Source organism: Octodon degus, unplaced genomic scaffold (genome assembly GCF_000260255.1).
Source record: "Octodon degus isolate 3935 unplaced genomic scaffold, OctDeg1.0 scaffold00044, whole genome shotgun sequence".
Classification (NCBI taxonomy): domain Eukaryota; kingdom Metazoa; phylum Chordata; class Mammalia; order Rodentia; family Octodontidae; genus Octodon; species Octodon degus.
Window position 1 is genome coordinate 5946980 of NW_004524620.1, and position 8905 is coordinate 5955884.

An 8905-nucleotide genomic window follows, 5' to 3' on the forward strand; every position below is an offset into this window, starting at 1 on the left:
TATTTGTTGAAACTGTACTTCTGATTGGATTTGAAACTGTCTCATTGCTATCTGTTTATCAATAAAACTTTGAAAAAAAATAAAAATAAAGTAAAAATAAAAAGTTAAAAGGACAAGACAAACATGAAGGTTTATTGAAAGCAAGTCCTGCGGTTTAACTTTTTGACCAATCTTGCATCCCTGCACCTGTTAACTTGAGCAACCGATTTGATGATAAAAATGAGTAGTATGACAAGCCTTGCTAATTTCCTATTGTTTTGAAATTCTGTACCATAGATATTGTTGCATGTCCCTCTGTTTCTATCTTTTGTTTTGCTATTTGTTTTTAGTTGTACTATTTAAAATAAATAAAATGAAATATGAAAAATGAAACTACTGGCAGTATATAACCAGCACATCTCAGTAATACCTCTCAATATTAATGGGCTCGATGCTGCAAGTGAAAGACAGAAATCAGCAGACTGGATAAGAAATAAAAAAACAAAGTCAAAAACAATCTCTCATACCCTGTCTTAGTTTGGACATACTGGGAATGTAATAAATATTAACTGGTCATTTTGACATTGTTTCCCATGGATTTCTGTTAAACACGTACTCGCTTTTCCTCACATTTTAGTTCTTGTCAAGTTATTAATCTCTTAGGAAGAAACAACTACCCACTTCATGCTTTTCTGCCCAGACCACAGAGACATATTTGTTGCTATATCATCATTCAGTCCTCTCTGATTATCTAAGTTATGCAAATTTCCTACAATGGCAAGTGTTCACAAATTTAATAGCTACTGTTCACTCAGATGTTTATATTTACGTTGTAATTTAAAATGTTCTTGATTATGGTCTTATTAACTGCTGGCTATTTTAGTTAGGTTAGTTAATTTAGTGAATTTGAGTTAATGCAAATTCATTGTTTCTTTAATATATTTCCAGGCTCATGTTCTTAAAAATACTTTTTTCTGAAATAAGTTTGAAGTCTGCCTTCCCAAGCAATGAAGTAATTGCTGTAAATAGTGCACAGTAGCTATATTTACCGCATGAAAACTTAGCATCAGATGGGCTTATTCCTCTTTAGAGCAAAGGAAGTCTAATTTTGGGATGCAGGAAAATCACAATCATTTATAATTCATTATGACATAGCAGAAAATAAGAAAATGGTGTTAGGTATCTTTAGGATATGCCACACAAGACATGGCCTGTCTGCGTGGCTAGAAAATTCAAAATGCCAAAGTAATACTAAAGCTGCATTTCCTAACTTGGAGACATGGAAAAATTGGACCTATGAGAGTCTTTGTTCTGCTTTGCTCTAGAGTGTATGTACATATGCTTTCTGTAAAGTTGAAAATGTATTTGTAATTTTTCTAGTGTCAGTCAGATTGTGACCAAGTCCAAAAGTAAATTCACATGTATATCTTTTTGTTGAGAGAAATCAATTCTACTATGTCTTCCAATGTATTTTATAGACTAGAAGGTCGCTAATAACCATTTGACAAAACACATGCCTTTAATGATTGTGAAAGTCAGTCACAGTCTCTTGGAATTTTTCTCAAGGGAACCAAGGAAAGCTATTGCCTCACTAGTGAATAAATGATAAAGATAGATTTGTACAGATTACCTAGGTGTAGATTTATAGATAGATATAGACAGAAATGCAAAAATTTGACCTAGTTATGCATGTACTGCTATGATTAATATCACTGCGCTATGCTACAAGGAAATACTATGAATTGACTTCCCACATTTGCCTGGAATGATATAGGGTTTTTTTTTTTGTTTTTTTTTTTTTTTTGTATCAGGGATTGAACTCAGGACCTTGTACGTGCCAGACAAATGCTTCTGCTACTGAGCTGTCTCCCTGGCTTGCCTTGAACCATTTTAATATTGGTCCCCATGCATGAGAAAATGGTTTCAGACAACTGAAAATAGAGTAACCTTCTGGGCTAGCTATGTCTTAGTCACTTAGTCACATGACTAACCATAGTCTACGTTAGTCATATCTGTGGCTGGGAAAATGCCCAACACAATACCCCGAACCTCACCACCATAGTACTGGCCCTGAGATCCTGAGACAAAGCTGCAAGCCATACCTAAGGGCTGTAGAGGAGTGAAAAGAAGCTACAAGAAAACACATCCATAGCCAAGGAGAGCAGGAGACAAAGCATCAGAAAATGAACAACAACAGATGACAGAAGACCTTTTAGATATTAGGAGTTACTAGAAATACAGGGCACACATTTAAGAATGTGGACACAATCATAATGCTATGGACTGAACACGTACCACTAGACTTGGTCCTCAGACTTCGGTGACAGCAAAAAACAAAGGGCCCTTCAAGAAGTGAGGCCTTCCTCCTCAACTGAGCCTCCTGCTCCAAATTAAACAAATCTATGGGGCTGATGAGATAGCTTAGCAGACTAAAGCCCCTGCTTAGGCAAGAGCAGGGACCACAGTTCGATCCCCCCAGCACCACATGCTGCACCAGCCCTTCCCCCAGGGTGGGCTGAGCTGGCCACAGAGTCTGGGCATGCTGGTGCATGCCTGCAATCCCAGTGCCTAGAGAAGCTGAAAACAGGAGCATTAACATGAGTCTGAGCTGCATAGTGAGACCCTGCAACAACCAAATGCACTAAAAAACCAAAAATAAATAAATAAGGGGATCTAAATATATGTTTAAAAAGTAGGAAAGAAATAGCCAAGACACAATATGGTGTAACCTAAGATTCTATACATGAAATCAGCTTATTGGAAAATCAAAAAAGCAGAAACAATTAGAGATGTAATGACTGAAAAAGTTCAAAATATGACAAGAACTGTGAAGAAAAATTTTTGATATTTGATAAGAAGCAAAATTTAGACAACTACAGACACTGCAGACCATTATGAAAATTCTCTTCCATTCACTTTTTGTCATTTTTGCTTGCCCATCCCTTTGCCAGAAGTGCTTGCTTTCCTGCTTAGGACTCACTCACAGCAGTCACAGACCTTTGCTGAGTCCCGCTGGGCTGCACAGGAGCAGTTGCTGGGTGGGGAACACTTTCTTAATTACAGAGAAATGGCCTCACAGTTAGCCTTGGATTGATTCCCCTGTCCATAGGGTGTAGCCCTCCTTGGCTTCCTCAGGCAAGATTCAAGATTCTGCACAGTACTTCAGACCTCAGGAGGGAGGAGTCCTTTCCCTGCAGAAGTGAGATGTGCTCAGTTAGCTGGATGGGTGACAGACCTGCAGCCCGAGGGACAGGTATGTCAGCCAAAGTGGACCTCAGGCCTGCTCTCTTCCATACTCCTCCCTTGAGCCTGCTATGCACATGGTCTATGGCCGCTCTCAGGAATCTCTTCCCTATATGATACCACTCTCTTTTAAGCTTGGCTACAAGCAAGTTGTATTCTATCCAATGGCACAACTTGACCTCCTAGTAGACAGTCCAACTGTGGTCATTATTACAAATTATAGGTTAGATTTAACATGCAGCCAAGAAGAATGGTGAAATTTTGTTTCAAGACCATTTTGGCTACTTTTATGAAGGTAATTTCTCTACGAGATGTTTATCTACACATACACTGTCATTTATATTCAATAAAAACCCAGAATTATTTTTCAATGCATCTGTTCAATTTTATATCCACGGTGTAGATGAAACTCGGGTCTACTTCTGCTGCTGTGGACAATGAGGAGGCACCTCAAGCTGCTTTGAGGAAGAACTCATAATCAATCTGAGATTCAAGGTTCACAGGAATTCTTTCCATGTCAGTAAACTCCTTGTCATGCTGCACTTAGCACTGTCCTCGGTAAATAGTAAAGACTGTTGTTTAAATATAGGGCATCAAACCTACAATGCTGCAGCATCATGTTCAAAACTTAAAGTTTGGAGCCAGATTGATTGAATTAAATTGATGTTTTTGCGGGCCGGCAAGATAGCTCAGCAGACTAAGCACTTGCTTAGGCAAGCGCAGAGACCAGGCTTTGATACATAGTACCGCATGCCGTGCTGGCCCTGCCTGAGGGGCACTTGGAGCCAGTGACAGAGTCAGGGCATGGTGCCCCACACCTGTAATGCCAGCTCTGGGGAGGCTGAAAGCAGGAGAAGCACTACGAGTCGAGCTGCATAGTGAGACCCTGTACCACGTACATTAAGAATAATGATGATGGGGCCGGGGAGCTAGCTCAGTAGAATAAGAGCTTCCCTGGCAAGCGCAAGGGCCTGAGTTCAATCCCCGTTTCCACAGGAAAAAAAAAAAAAGAATGATGATGATGATGATGATGATGATGATGATGATGATGATGATGATGATTTTGAAGCTTACTGGTAATTTGACATTTGAAATACAGGGATGAACCTACCAGAAGTTCCCCATGAGTGAAAGATGAGAGAAAAATACTGATACATCTTTGAATGAAAACTGAATTTGGGCTGAGGGTGGTGGTACACATCTATAATCCCAGTATTTGTGGAGGCTGAGGCAGGAGGATTGCCATGAGTTTGGGGCCAGCCTAGATTGCATAGTTAAACTTTATCTTAAAAAGATAAAAATCCTTAATTTGGGAGTCACATAATTTTTTTTGCCTGTCCCATGATTAATTTGGTTGCTTTTTTACTGGTGGCAAGTTCTTCTTCAGATACTGAAATGAACTCAATATTTAGTTTGTAAAATAGTGCTTCCCCAGGACAAAAGGTCATGGAAGTTTTATGTGGAATTCCTTGTAGTATTCAGTTGATTCTTGAGGGTCTGGCTGCCCTGTTTAGGTTGTCTGTGTCATGCTAATACTGTAGAAGTAAGCCACTCGTACGACGGTATTTCAACATCAGAATAAACGCTACTTCTAAGAGTTCACATTGCCAGAGATATAGCTCAGTGGCACAGAGCCTCCCTGGCATGTGCAAGGTTCTGAGTTCATTGAGAGAGAGGAGGGAAGGAGGGAGGGAGGAAGAGAGAGAGAGAGAGAGAGAGAGAGAGAGAGAGAGAGAGAGAGAGTTCACATTGGCAAAAAGTCAGCAAGCTTAATCTGGCTGTGTTCAGATTTTCTCCATACTTGAGAACTGAATATAAGACATTTATAAAAGTCTTACATCCAAAAGAAATAAATAAAACAAATAAGAAAAGCTAGACATCAGACTCAAGTGTAGGAAAACATTTTAAAGATAGGGAGTGCACAAAAATTTAAGTGAACAAATCTATTGTATGTTGCATGTGTTGGAATATCAAGGTTACACTGAAGTTAGATTTTGGAACTAAAGTTACAGTTCTCAGGTCCATTCTGGCCCTCTCCTATTTTGCTGGCACTGGAAATCGAACTCAGCTCTGTTCTCCTTGTGTGAAGCCTTTGCAGTGTTCTGGCAATGGAACCTTAACAATTGGTGCTCAGCTTGGACACTGGGTAGAGGTAAAGTTTCAAAGGCTTTGCTTTTTATCTCTGGTTAACACTCCATGTACTCTTTCAAGAGGCTGTGATAACCCCCACTTAAGGGGCCTTATGTCCCCATTGTGAATACATACATGCGTATATTCTTGTTTACATATTCATTTTTGTCATTATTGACTCAGGAGTATTTGTCTTGTATTCTGGGCTAATTGCTTCCCGTTCATTTTGTTGTTCGAGTTGCTTCATTTAGCCATTGGGAACCAGGCCAGCTGTTCTCTGGTCACTCTTTCTCACACGCCCATCACTGTGTGCCTCTGCAATGTCACTACATGAAGTCCCCAACTCACAAACCCTTGAGCTGCAGCCAGGAGTACTTGCTGAGGCTCACCTTGTTGGCGCAGGAAGCAGTCAGCTGAGGAGCTGCTCCTGAGAGCGGCACTCCTTAGCAGGTTGGGACGCTGCATTTTCTTCCTTTCTTCCCAACTTTGCTTCCTTTCTTCCTCCTTGACTCAAGTTCATAGACTCTTCCTTCTTCTCAAGCCTCTTTCCTTCTTTTGGTTTCCTTTTTAGTACATCTTCATCCTCTTGTATGATGTGACACTTCTGGTTCGTCTTGTGTACTCTATACCTAGCCCTAAATCAGCCAAGGACCAAGGTTCTCTTTTGTGACAAATGGTGTTAGAAACAAATAGATAGGGGCCGGGGAGATGGCTCAGTAGAATAAGCGCTTCCCTGGCAAGTGCAAGGGCCTGAGTTCAATCCCTGGTTCTGCAAAAAAAAAAAAAAAAGAAAAAGAAAAAAAAGAAAGAAAGAAAGAAACAGCTATGTGTTAAGTATTTCAGTAGGTGCTGCAGTGTCATGGCTTTTAATCACCCAGCTAGCAGAGGAGGCAAATAACTGTATGTATGTCAACAGGTCTATGTTTATTTATGAACACTAACAGATAATCTTTTGTATTTATGTAAAGCTGAGATAATGCTTGTGTCTCCATCTCAGTTCATCATTGTGTAGGGCATTTTGTCATCTGTGCTTGTATAGAATTTTCTTCTCTGACGGTGAGACAACTGGGACCTAGATAGCTGTTTAATTCGAGTGTATATACACAGCAGTTTTCCACTTGGGAGATCCATTTTGGATTCAGGTGAGTGTTCACAGATCGTTCTTTTGCTTTCAGTTACACTCTCCTCAGTTGCTTAGATCGGCACCTTCATAGTGTGCTTTCAGTGAGGTTGTCTCATCCATTTGTACCACACGGGATGGGATGCTTTGACACACTTAGAATGCCTTTGTGGGTTCACTTGATAAACGTTTTCTTTTTTTAATTGACAAACAATAAAGGACACTTTGTACCATGAGATTGTATGAGTTTTGATAAACGTTTAATGTTATGTATCAACCATTACATTTTTGAAAAGAATAATTACTCCATCTCCACAAATCACTTCTATTTTGTTTATGAGGCAGCTATTGAACTTCTGGGAGTTCAATAAAATGTAGTTTAATCTTTTGCATAATGTCATATATATGAAATATACTGCCTTTTTAGAATTTTCCCCTACTTAAGATTTATTTATATTTTTTCTGTGTCTTTGCGTGCCCAGTTAGCATGTTCTTTTTTAATTGTTGAAATGTATTCCATTATAAGAATGTAAAATATTTAGTTTATTCATTTACATAAAAGAGGACATAATTAGTTCTTTCCATTTAGTACTAACTACAAAGTTACTGTAAATGCTTGCATGCTACTTTGTTTGCGGGGTGGAATACTGGGAATCAAACTGGGGACCTTGCACTCCGCAGACAGGGGTTTATGCCACTAAGCTATGTCCTCTGCTTTTGCATGCTATATTTTTTTGTATGAAAGCAAGTTTAAGATTGTCAGCTTTGTTGAAGTGTTTTTAGATTATTAATTCATTACTCAATGATGTGATTTTTAAATGTCGAGCAGTATAAATTCTTTGAATATTTTGATATCATTTCAATAGTGTTTTCTTCTCTTTATAGCTTGTCTATGTCTATTTTCATAAAATGTCTTGAAGATTACAGTTTCATTAAAAATACTAGATAACATCGTCAACCACAAATATATTTGTGCGATATTGCTTCAGATATAAAAATCAGTCACACATTAATCTCTAATACCTATTTCTTATTAGTTTCTTGTTGCATCATCTAGCTTGTGTGAAATACTCCCTCTGCAAAAATACCATCTCAGTCAGCCAGGGATCATTCTTGAAATCCCTCCATTCACAAACCTTGGATTTGTTCTACCCATTTCCAATACAAATGCCTCATATTTGTTCAAAAATAATCTATTCTTAGTACAATTCGTCAAATATATATTTATTTAATCCTTCAAAGCAAATTATAAAAATAATACCTCTTTTGTGGTCACATTTATAATTAATCTTTACATATATAATTAATAAGATCTGGCCAGACAGCTCAGTGGCTGAAAGCGCCTGCTTAGGCAGACACAGGGACCAGGGTTCTAGCTGTATCATGCCCTGCTGGCCCTGCTCCTGGGACGTGCTGAGATGACCACTGAGACTGGGTGTGGTGGTGTGTGCCTGGAATCCCAGCATTTGGGAGGCTGAAAACAGAAGAATCACTAAGAGTCCGATTGATGTGGTGAGACACTGTAGACCCTGCACCAAATACATAAAAGTAAACAAACCAATAAATGCACAAAATATAAATGTATTTTGAATTTCTTCTATTTAAAATCAAAACAATTATATATTACATATAATTATATATTATAATTAATTGTTATATAACAATTATGTATTTTATAATATTTAAAAAAGCATAATTGCACTTTGATTGCACACTACCAAATAAAAATATGAATAATATAGCATATTGAGCACTGATTGCATATTAGTGAATAAATATCACGTTTATTACAGAACTTCAAATATTACACAAAAAAGAGGTCTATAGAGAAAAGAAAACATGGAATTGTATTTCATTAAATCTACAAAGAGCCATTTGAAGTATGCATTAGTAATTTGTTAGTACTTGATACATTCACTCTGACCTCAGTATTTAAATACAAATTAGATTAATTAGGAAAGACCTTTCGTTCTGCTTGCAGATGATCCATGCGCCCCAGCTTTGTGTTTAACAAAGGGTCATGCATGCACCAGACAGTGTTGGCTATCAAGAAAGACAAACTTCGGATCATTTTTTACATGTCTGAGTATTTCTGCCAGTAAATTCCCTCCATCTGTTCTCTAAGCTTATAGAGAAGCCACAGTGTGCATAATGGAGTTTGAATACATAACTTAGCAATAAAAGTTTGGCCTGAGCAAACTTTAAGAGGAAATGAACATTAGTTTAATGATCATTTTAGTGCTAATTGCTATTGTACTTTCAGGACCTGAATTCCTCTCAAGGGTAATATTTTCTCCTATTACACTATTTTATTTCTCAACCAGCAGCCCTCTTAATCTCACATATCCAATATTTATCATGTCGTGCAAGGAAGTACATTCATTACTTGGTATTTTTTTGCCTTAAGATGAACAGATGTTATTATTAAAATAC